Genomic DNA, 10,938 nt, shown 5'->3' on the forward strand with positions numbered 1-10,938 from the left:
CACCTTCAACCAATCTACATTCCCGCGGAATCATTCTTTCGGGTTAGTTTGGACTTACTTGGTCTTTTTCCTCTTTCTGCCTCTGGGAACAGGTAGGCCATGGATTACGCCACGCGCTACGCCCTCACCCGAGCGCCTCCTTCAAGCTGTGCCGCGGATGTCGCCGATTTTCTTCTACGTGATGTGATTTTATTACATGGAGCTCCGCGACAACTCCTCAGAGACCATGGCCGGACATTCCTATCAAAAGTTATCGCGGACCTGGCAGGACCGCTGCGATCGTTCACGATATCGAGTTAACCTAATCGGACCCGGTTCGGTCGAAAGCATGTCGCGTTTCACCTCGTCAACGTCAAGTCATGGCTGCTGATGTAGACAAGATGTTAGAGCTAGGAGTAATATAGCCAGGAGAGAGTGATTATACTTCGCCTCTAATCTTGATTGAGGACCCAGGAAAGGAGCCAAGACCGTGTATCGACTACTGCCGGCTAAACTTAATCACGAAGGACCAGACCTACCCGATACCGCATATCGAGGAAAGGCTTGAGAAAGTGAGCAGTGCTAATTTCATCTCTACGCTCGCTTTAGTCAAGAGCATTAGTACGTTTCGTTGACCGAGAGGGCAAACAGGCCTGCGGTGTTTATTTCCCCGATGGGAACCCTTCGGACAAAAGGCCTGAGCTTTGGATTGAAGAATACTCCCTATTGCTTCTATAGCCTTATGGGCCAGGTGCTACGGGGAATTGAGGACTTTGCACTTCCGTATCTCGATGACATAGCAATCTTTTCTTCATCACGGGTGGACCATATGCAACACCTTCGAACCGTGCTATGTCATCTACGACAGGCCAACTTAACTGTCAAGGCCCCCAAATGCCAGTTAGGGTGCGCGGAGGTAGCTTATCCAGGTCACGTAATAGGTCAAGGCCATCGTCGGCCGTCCGAGGTTAAATTGACCGCAATCGACAACTTCCCGCAACCACGCACCAAGCGGGACATCAGGTCATTCCTTGGTTCGGCCGGGTATTACCAAAGATATAACCCGCGTTATTCCAAGATTGAAAGTTCTTTAACAGATGCTCTCCGAAAACAGAACCACAGACAGTCAAGCGGGATGACGCAATAGAAAAGGTTTTTAGTATGCTGACGAAAGCACTAACGAGTCAACCAGTGTTGAACGCACCCGACTACTCTTAGCCATTCATTCTTCAGTGTGATGCCAGCGACTGGGGTATGGGGGTGGTGCTTTGTCAAAAGAGAGATGACGTAAACGAACACCCTGTACTGTACGCCAGTAGAAAGCTTTCAGTTCGGGAGGAAGCATACAGTGCATCAGAAAAGAAATGCGCCTGCGTAGTATGGGCGGTGCAGAATCTCGCTTGCTATATCGCTTGTTCAAGGTTCACCATAGAGACTGGCCACTTTACCCTCACATGGCTGCAGTCCATGTCTACGAAAAACGGTTGTCTTTTGCCCTGGAGCTTAGCTCTTCAACAGTACACCTTCAATATTCGCTACGAGAAGGGTAAGCTTAACGGCAATGCCGACGGTCTGAGTCGTTGCCCCTAGAGTAACGAAAGCGTCATGCTCACTCGGGTTTCCGTGGCATTTTTATGTTTAGATTTTTTTTCATAAGTTCTTTATCGGGAAGTTGTAGTTGATTGTGAGCTGATTTCAAGAAATTCCTGTTTTTAGTGTTAAGGGGGAAGGACGCCCGACAAGGATGGGAAAGGAGCAGCGGGTTTTCTTTCTTTTTGTAAAGACTGGTCTTTTTTTTTTTTTTGTAGAGCCTGATCTACCAGCTACGAAGCAAGGGATCGTCACCCCTGAGGCAACTTCTGCTGCTGAAATGCCGATCCCTCGCCCAGTGGCTGCTGGCCCCTATGCTTCGGGATCTTCCTCCTCCGCGGGTGTTGCTGTTACGGTTGGTGCGTGACACCCCGGAAAAGAGGATGCTCGGGGCACCTTGCTCAACCGGAACGGAGGATGGATTCCTAATTTGCTGGGGTTGTCTCGAGCGGTTACCGGTCTGGCAGGTGCCCCGCAGTACTTCCAGGCCCTTTCGTGTGTGTGTCTGCCTAAGCTAAACGAAGGTTAGATTCCTAATTTCCTATGGTTGTCTCGAGGGGTTGCCGGTCTGGCTGGCGCCCCGTAGTGCTTGCAGGCCCCTTTTTTTGTGTGCGACTTTAGAAGAACTCTTTCCACGAACTGTCCAAACTCGAGGGAAGCACACTTCCCGCGAACCAACGTCGCCTAGAAGAAAGTATTAGCGCCTACGATCCGGAACCTGCGGGTTGCCACTTGCGGAGGCAGGCCCGTGCAAGCTCACCGGGTAGGAGGGATCCGCCGCCAATCCACAACCAGACTCAGTGCCTGTGACGTGAAGTTGACGTGAGCAAGATCCCTCCTACGAGTTTAGTGGGCCTAATTAAAGCGCCCTGCAATGTACTTTTTCGAATTCATACTCTTCTACTTATCTTTCACCAACGGTTGAATAAATCGCGCAAGTTTCGCACTAGAAATCGTCTCGGCCTTGCCTGGTCACCATGGTCTACCGGACGCCTGCAGCCCGCCGATAACGCCACGCTACCCAATAGTAACGCCGGTCGAGCTTCGAGAAACAGGCATCGCAACAGTATAGAATTCTAAAGTTCTATTGTACGTGCAAGAAAAGAACTGTACTGGAATGTGTTACTATGGGCATAAATAGGTGTTGTGTTCAAGGCGTGGGTGGTACGGGTACAACTTCCGTTAGTAAATGTGATATAGCTACAATCAGAAAGACCAGAGGTGGAGTTATTAATTGCATATAGATGTTTTAAGGCTTTGATGTGATAACGTAAAAGTAAGTGCTCAATGTTCAAAGATTGTTGAGCCTGCGTTGGGCAGAAAATGCGGCTGTAATTTTGGCAAACGAAACGAATAGATTTTCGTTTAATATTATTGAGCGAGATTATTTCGCATTTTTCGTAGGGGAACCAAACGACAGATCATATTCTAGAACAGGGCGAATTACCGTTTTATGCAATAGAAGTTTCGTATCGCGGGGCGTCTTAGCTAAAGGACGCCGCAAATAAAAAAATTTTTGTATGGCTTTGCCATTTACATATTCAGTATGTTTAGACCATGAAATGTGTTCTGTTAGAACGACACCTAAGTATGTATATTGAGACACTCTTTCCATTTGGATGCCATCCAGATAATAATCGAACGAGAGGGGGCTCTGTCTATTGGCAAATGACATCACGACTGTTTTACTACACTTGATGATAATTTGCCACGTTTTCCATCAGGCGCACAAGGACATAAGAAATTGGGCAAGATGGTGATAGCCATCAATGGAGTTAATAGATTCGTTTAATAGGCAGTCATTTGCATAAAGTATGATATTATTTGAGGTGCTACGATGTAAATCATTGATGTATATTAAACATAATAAAGGGCCTAATGCGGATCTCTGAGGAACCTATGACGTAACGTCGAGAGGAGTAGAGTCCACTGAGTTAACAGAAACAAATTGTGAGCGATAATAAAGAAAACTGGCTATACAAGAAACAAGACAGGGATTATTGAATATGGCGTTTCATTTTGCCAGTAGGTTAGAATGAATCACAGAGCCAAAACTTTAGAGAAGTCAATAAAGTTGGCACCCACTTGATTGCCTATGTTTAGGTAAGAAGTGATATCATGAACAAAATCTACTAATTGCTTTACAGTGCTATTACTACGACGAAACCCATGCGAGACGTATGTTAGAGCATGATTAGAGTTAAGGAATTTGATTATGTTTATGAATAATGTGCTGTAACATCTTGCATGACTGGGGTGTAATAGTTATTAGCCTGTAGTTAGAGAGAAGTTGTTTATCACCTCATTTATGCAAAGGCAGGAGTTTGATTGTTTTCCATTTAGTTGGTACTTCACCAGAGTCTAAGAATTTCTTAAGGATTACTGTAAGGTACTGAGCTGTCCATAGTGAGTATCTTACAAGGAAAGAATTCGGGATACCCTCTGAACCAATACACTCTTTAGTGTCGAGATTGAAGGTTAGGTTTTAGACACTATCATACCTTACTACAATATAGCCTAATTTATTTGTTTGCGCATCATAACTAAACTTTCGAACTACATGATTATCGAAAGTGAAAACAGATTAGAAGTACGAGTTAAAAGCATTCGAAATTGCATTGGGGTCGTTAGTAATAGTGTCGTTAATCTTGAACAAGGTACAGCACGTTACGCTAGGTAAGATTGATGTCGAGAACCTGAAAGGATTTAAGTTGAATAGTATAGCGAGTTGGACTGAAAAATGGAAATCTTTAGCATCTTTAATATGAGTACGAAGTCTATCCTAAGAACGCAACAAGACGGCGAATCCGTCGAGTATTTTGCTGCTGCACTGCATGCGTTTGCTTCCACGTGCGACTACGGGGAGCTGCGAGAAGATTTAATTCGAGATGGTCTCGTGGTGGATCTCCAAGATCTCGACAGCTCTGCAACTCAATCCCGACCTACAACGACAGGAAGCATTGTTGTTGGCACGATAGCACGAGACCATCAACCAACAGCAGGCAGAGCTTCCCCGCGTGCGAGAACAGGAAGTTCACCAAATACAGTCTCAGAGGAGTGCGCGCAAGTGGGGAAGAACGTGCCTCCGCCTGAAAGTGGAAGCAGCGTTCCCAAACCATGCGGCTGGTATGGAAGAAACAGGCACAGTCGAGCATCCTGTCCAACGACAGATGCAGTCTGCAGAAAGTGCGACAAAAGAGGACACTTCGAGTCGGTTTGCCGATCAACCAGAGCTGTCAGGAACGGCGAAAACCGGACCGAGCAACCAGGCTTTCTCGGAGTTGCATCCCATTCATCCACTTACAGGTGGGAAGCTCCCATTCTTGTTGAATCCTCGAATGTCGTATTTAAAGTAGATACTGGCGCGGACGAAACGGTCATTCCTGCGGAGCTCTTCACTAGCATCTTTCCCGTGATAAAACTTCAACCAGCAAGGCGCCGGCTTCAGGGATCTGATGGTAAATCCCTTGCCATATCTGGTATGGCTGCCATGAATACGACGTTTGCAGGACGAGCAGCCGCAAGGACGTGTACGCACTTCAAGGCCTCCGAATCCCTCTTCTTGGAAAACTACCACAAATCAACGTAGTGAAGAAACTGGACCCCGAATCTGACTCTCCACAAGTGTTCCAGGGACTGGGGACCTTCAAAGAAGAGTACGACCTCAAGTTGAATCCGGAAGCAAAGCCTTTGCGCTGTCATCCCCACGTAGAGTCCCCCTGCCTTTGTTGGAAAAACAAGACAAGAGCTCGAGTGGATGCAAGCACTAGGCGTCATTTCTCCTGTCACCGAGCCTACTACATGGTGCGCACCTATGGTTGTCGTTCTTAAACCCTCGGCTGCTGTTCGAATCTGTGTTGACTTCACGGAACTCAACAGATACGTTCAACGAGAATGGCATCCCATCCCGGCCGTCGAGTACACCATCGGAATGCTACGGGGATCCAGCACGTTTTGGAAACTCGACGCGAACTTAGGTTTCTGGCAGATACCACTGAGTGAAGGGAGCACAGAATACAGAACTTTTATCATGCCGTTCGGAAGATTTTATTTCAACCAAGTTCCGTTCGGAACTTCGTCGGTCCCCGAACATCTCCAAAGACGAATGGGAGTGGTTCTTTCAGGACAGGAGGGGGGGGGGGGGGGTCATCAGCCACATGAACGATGTGCTTGTTTGAGGTCCCAAGCAGGCGCAGCATGACGAGCGGCTTCAGGCAGTAAGGAACCGCCTCCGCACAGCGCGCAATACTTCGAACACAGGTAGGTTCGAGTTCAGTGTCACCCAGATTTTATTTTTGGGACATACAAACGGGAACAACGCAGTGCGTCCCTATAAGCAAAAGCTCGACGCGGTGACAGGAATGCCGCATCCGATGTCCGAGACACACTGACGGCGCGTGATGGGCAGGGCAAATTATCTGACCCGCTTTGTGCTCCACATGGCGGAAGTCCTTCAGCCTCTTTCTTACATGATGAGCTCAAGACAGGATCTTGTGTGGGGTCCCGCGCAGGAAGCCGCCTTGAAGAAGTGGGAGACTCTTATTTCATCGGACCCTGTTCTGGGAATCTACGATTCAAACATGGAAACAGTGGTCACAGCAGACGCCTCGTCGTAGGTCTTGGAGCTGTCGTGCGCCAAAGCCATAAAGACGGTCAGTGCAAAGTGATTTCTTATGCTTCCAGAACTCTTACAACCACCGAGCGGCGGCACGCTCAAATTGAGAAAGAAGGACTTGCCCTCGTGTGGGCTAGCGAAAAGTTACGTGATTATCTCGTAGGAAAGCGCTTTAGCCTCCAGACAGATCACAAACGACTCGTATCTTTGTTTAGGTCAAAAGGAATCGACGAACTAACACCGAGGCTACAAAGAATGCGCATGCGTCTGATGCACTACACGTATGACATTGTGTATGTTCCAGGCCGGGATTTGACGGTGGCGGACGCGCTTTCTCGGTCACCTCTTCCACAAACGGAATCCCTGGAACTGGAGGACGAGAACCAGGGTTATCTGCGATTGGTGGCTTCGTTAGTCCTGGTTACAGCGCCGAGTTTACAGCTCATCGCCCAGGACCAACAGCAAGACCCGGTATGTCAAGCTCTTATCAACCTTTGTACAAAAGGCTGGCCAAGCCATCAAGACGTTGGGTTTGACCTAAAGCCTTACTGGGATGAGAGGCAAAGCATTGCCCTGGTGGAAAACCTGCGCATGTGCGGCTCTCGGATAGTGATCTCATCGACACTATGGCAGCTCGTCCTTAAAATAATTCACGAGGGACACTTCGGCATCGAGAAGTGCCGGGAACGTTCTAAGAGCTCAGTTTGGTGGCCAAGTATCGACGCGGACATTGAACGAATTGTTAAGACCTGCCACAGCTGCCTAAAGCAGAACACCAACCGAAAGATGCCTCTGCAACAGACCAAGTTTCCAGATACGCCATGGCAGCGCATTACGATGAATTCTTTCTTGAGAGAAAATGGTGGCTGATCATCACGGATTATTTTTCGCGATACCCGGAGCTCGTACCGCTGAATAACCTGAGTTCATCCGGAGTAATAAACCACCGCAAATCCATTTTCGCCAGACACGCGATTCCGGAAGTAGTTGTTTCTGATAATGGGCCGCAATTCTCAAGAGCCTTCGGCACTGAATTTTCAAAGTTTGCATCAGAGCAGAACTTTCAACACGTGACGTCTAGCCCTCATTGTCATCAGAGCAATGGAATAGCAGAGTCCGCCATGAAAATTATTAAGGTCTCCTTAAAGAAAACTGCTGACGCTTATAAAACCCTTCTGGCCTACAGGACTAGCCCACTGAAAAACGGATACAGACCCGCCGAGCTGCTCATGGGGAGACTGCTGCGCACGGCCCTGCCCACGTCAAGCGAAATCCTCCAGTCTCGGACCCCAGACTTTCAAGAACTGGCAGCTTTCGAGAGGTCGCAGCGTCAGCGCCAGAAGAGAGACTACGACCGACGTCATGGAGTGCGCGATCTGCCCGAACTGTCCGAAGGAACAGACGTATGGATCGTAGACCTCCAAAGGGAAGGAGTCGTAGCACCGACGAGCCCATATGGCACTGGGTCGACTCTGGGGAAACTTCTCTACGCAGAAATCGCACTCATCTCGTCCCACTGCCTCCTACTAGTTTAGAAGACGGCCGACGAACAACGGAACTGACAGCGGAATTACCAGAAATAGGCAATGATGAAAGAAGCAGCGTGCAAAAGTGTAATGATCCCTGTCACAATCACACACGAAGCGCAAGGTGTGTGGTTCCTCCACAACGATTTCAAGCTTCGTAACAAGAGTGGCTTCATGCAAAAAAAATTGGCTGAAGCCTTAGCTTGGTTAAGCCAGGAAGATTGCGAAAGCAATACCCTTGGCTGCGCCTTGGTTCGGCTGATGGTGTGGACATGGTTGCCCTTTGTTAAACTTATGGCTATACATCATCGGACATAGCCCAAGGCAGCGCGCCGACCACTGCGAGGAGCCGAGCTGTAGCGCCATTTATCCTCCTAGCGTGACGTCACACCCGCGAGTGCCGTCTCTCGGTAGCGCCGCAGCAGCGGCGCGCAAGGCTTCGCCTCCACTATCGATGCCGCGAGCTGGGGCCCCGTCGCTCGGTCTGGCGTGACGTCACATGGTCACGTGACGCGCAGATGTGTAAGGAGGCGCCACGACCACCGATGGGCCGAAAGTGCGAGCAGTATTGCTTTCGCAATAAAAAGAGGAATATGTGTGATAAAATAGCTCGCCAGCTTAGGCAACGCCAGCCGTTGCCGCGCTGCTGTGGCACTAGCGATGCGGTCTATAAAAGCCGCTGCTTCTTGGTAATAAATGTTCTTTGGTTGTTGCCTGTTGGAGGTGAAGGACGCACACTTTGCGTCTGTTCACGACGCACACAAATCTAAGGAACGTTATTATTTATCTTTTTTTTTTGTTTTTAGTGGAACGTAGCTATTGATACAAGATTTCACTAACGACTCAAAACAATCAACACGATAAGACTGAACATGGCATTTGGTACTGCGTGACAAAAAATGTTGAAAATCATCTGCCAAAGTATCAGTGATAGACGTATCGTCAGCCTTGTTAAAATCATGAAATGTGTACTAGCTAAAGCTTTCATGTGGGATAAGACAGTTAATGTGTACTATAACTGCGTTATGGTCCAAGATTCCTTACAGGATATCATAGTTTAAACCTAAATGAGCATGACAACGTTGTCGGACAAAGAAAACGTAATTAAGTCTCTACAAATGTAGGCACTAGTGTTGGAATATGTAGGGGAAGGCCAGTGAATGCCGGGAACATTAAACACACCAAGAACGAATATGTTATAACTGTCGAGGCTATGGTTTTGTATAAAATGAGAAATATCGAATAAGTCACTAGGGCTATCATGAGGACGATAAATATCACAAATTCTTAAATTCTGCTTATGCACTAGTAACTTGCACCAAAGCGATTCTACATTAGGAGGACCTGGTAGAATCTTAAAGTTAATATCTGAACGTAAAAGCAAAGCCACACCACCGCCTTTCTTATTATGGCGGTCATACCGGACATCAATGTAACCAGGAGGCATGAATTCTGTGTCGTGAGTATTTTCATGAAGCCATGTTTCTCTGTAGTATATAACATGAGGAGAACGTGAAGAAGCTGGCAACAACAAAAAATGTGGGAATTGGTTACTTAAGCTTCTGGCATTAGCATTCTAACGCGCAATATATGTGGCGGAGTAATGATATTGTCAAACAAGTGATGATGAACATTTGGAAATCTTGCACTAGAATCAAAGCCAGGAGCTATTGCCATACTATTTGAGGCACTGTCCCAATCGTAACCAACATTATATATAAAAAAATTATCTAACCTCATTTTAATAACCGAGCCGTCATTCAGCTGCTCAACCGAAGCGTCCCATTCCTTTTTACGTTCCGTACGCACTCTGGACTTCGTAAACATTTATGCCGGATTGTTTTGAGATTACAAGCGTTTTTCAGCATCGCTAGTTTATCGCTCAAATTCAGCAATGTTAAAATGATAGGGCGAGAACGCCCAGGGCGCATTCTGTCTTATATGGAAGCGTTCAATACACGGACAGTCAAGGGAAAGCCGATTCAAAACGTTTGCAACCTTTGAGTGCAGTGTGTCACGATTCTCTTTTTTTATCGTCTGGTACGTTATGTAGGATTATGTTATTTCTTCGGGAATGGTTTTCAAGATTCCCATACTTTGCTGTTAGTTCAGTAACAGTGCGCTTTAGGTCAACCACCTCCGAACGAGGCTGGCCAGAGTCTTGATCAGACAGCGCCTTCGAACACGAGGTTTCCAGAGCAGCTAAGGCATAAAAATGCGTATTCACACCATTTTTGATTTCATATATGTCTTGCGACATATTTTTCTGACAACCAACAAAATCAGAAAAGAACCCTCAGAAGAGAAGGGTTATCGCAACTAGACATAGCCAGTTTGGCCGACGTGTCAAATGTGTTAAGCATGCTTTCTTGGGATTTGTCAGGTTTGTCAGAGTTAGACGCCGGTCTCCTGGGGCCGAGGTTAGGCTCAACGTCACCGCTCAGGATAAGATGCCTAAGGTAATCGACGCCATCAGAAAATTTGTACATTCTCTGTGTGGTTCAAATGTACATGCCTTACCGCGATTAGGCAGTGTGGCCCAGCTGGCCATTGACACACGGGCTAGGCTATACAGGCTGCCCCGCCTTCTCATGCGGCGTAACGGTTCGCCACTCAACCGCACAGAAACGCTACCCGGCCGCTAGAACCGGAATAAACTGCTCCCACCCAAGGCGTTGCAGAAAGGCGAAAACAAAGGGCGAAATAAATGCAAGCCAGAAGATACGACAAAGGAGAGCAGCGAGAACGGAGCAAAAGTGGAAAAAGAGGATAAGAAATTGCAGGCGCCTGTCGAGAAAGGTTCCTTTGTACAACCGAGATGGTGGGTCGCTCTCTAGAGCGATGCGACTGATAAAAAGAAAGCGATGAGAGAAAATGAGCAGAGGAAAGAAACTACGACAAGATGGAGCGACAGAAAAATAGAAAACGATATGGCAAGAAGGGGTTGGTTGGCTGGGGCATCGAGAGTCGCGGCCCATCGCAGATGGATTGGCGGGAAAAGAAAAATGCCCAAATGGGCCGCCGTGGCAAAAGGGTAGGGAGCCACACCCCCCGCTCCCTGAATTTTGTGCTGTTCGTTTAAGCGAGACTTCAGAATTGAGGGGTGGAAGTTTGGAAGCTCGAGGCTAAGCGTCCGAAAATTTTGCCCATCCCCTATCCGCGCTTTCAACAAAGCATCCGCGCCAGCCAGGCTAACGTCGATGCCATCCCACGATGCCGACAAAGGAA

General features: G+C 47.6%; 1 pseudogene; it reads left to right on the plus strand.

Moving 5' to 3' along the window:
- The first annotated feature begins 5,930 nt into the window (after positions 1–5,930).
- LOC126529845 (uncharacterized) lies at positions 5,931–10,355 on the plus strand (annotated as a pseudogene).
- Positions 10,356–10,938: the final 583 nt, after the last annotated feature.

Source organism: Dermacentor andersoni, chromosome 5 (genome assembly GCF_023375885.2).
Source record: "Dermacentor andersoni chromosome 5, qqDerAnde1_hic_scaffold, whole genome shotgun sequence".
Lineage (NCBI taxonomy): Eukaryota > Metazoa > Arthropoda > Arachnida > Ixodida > Ixodidae > Dermacentor > Dermacentor andersoni.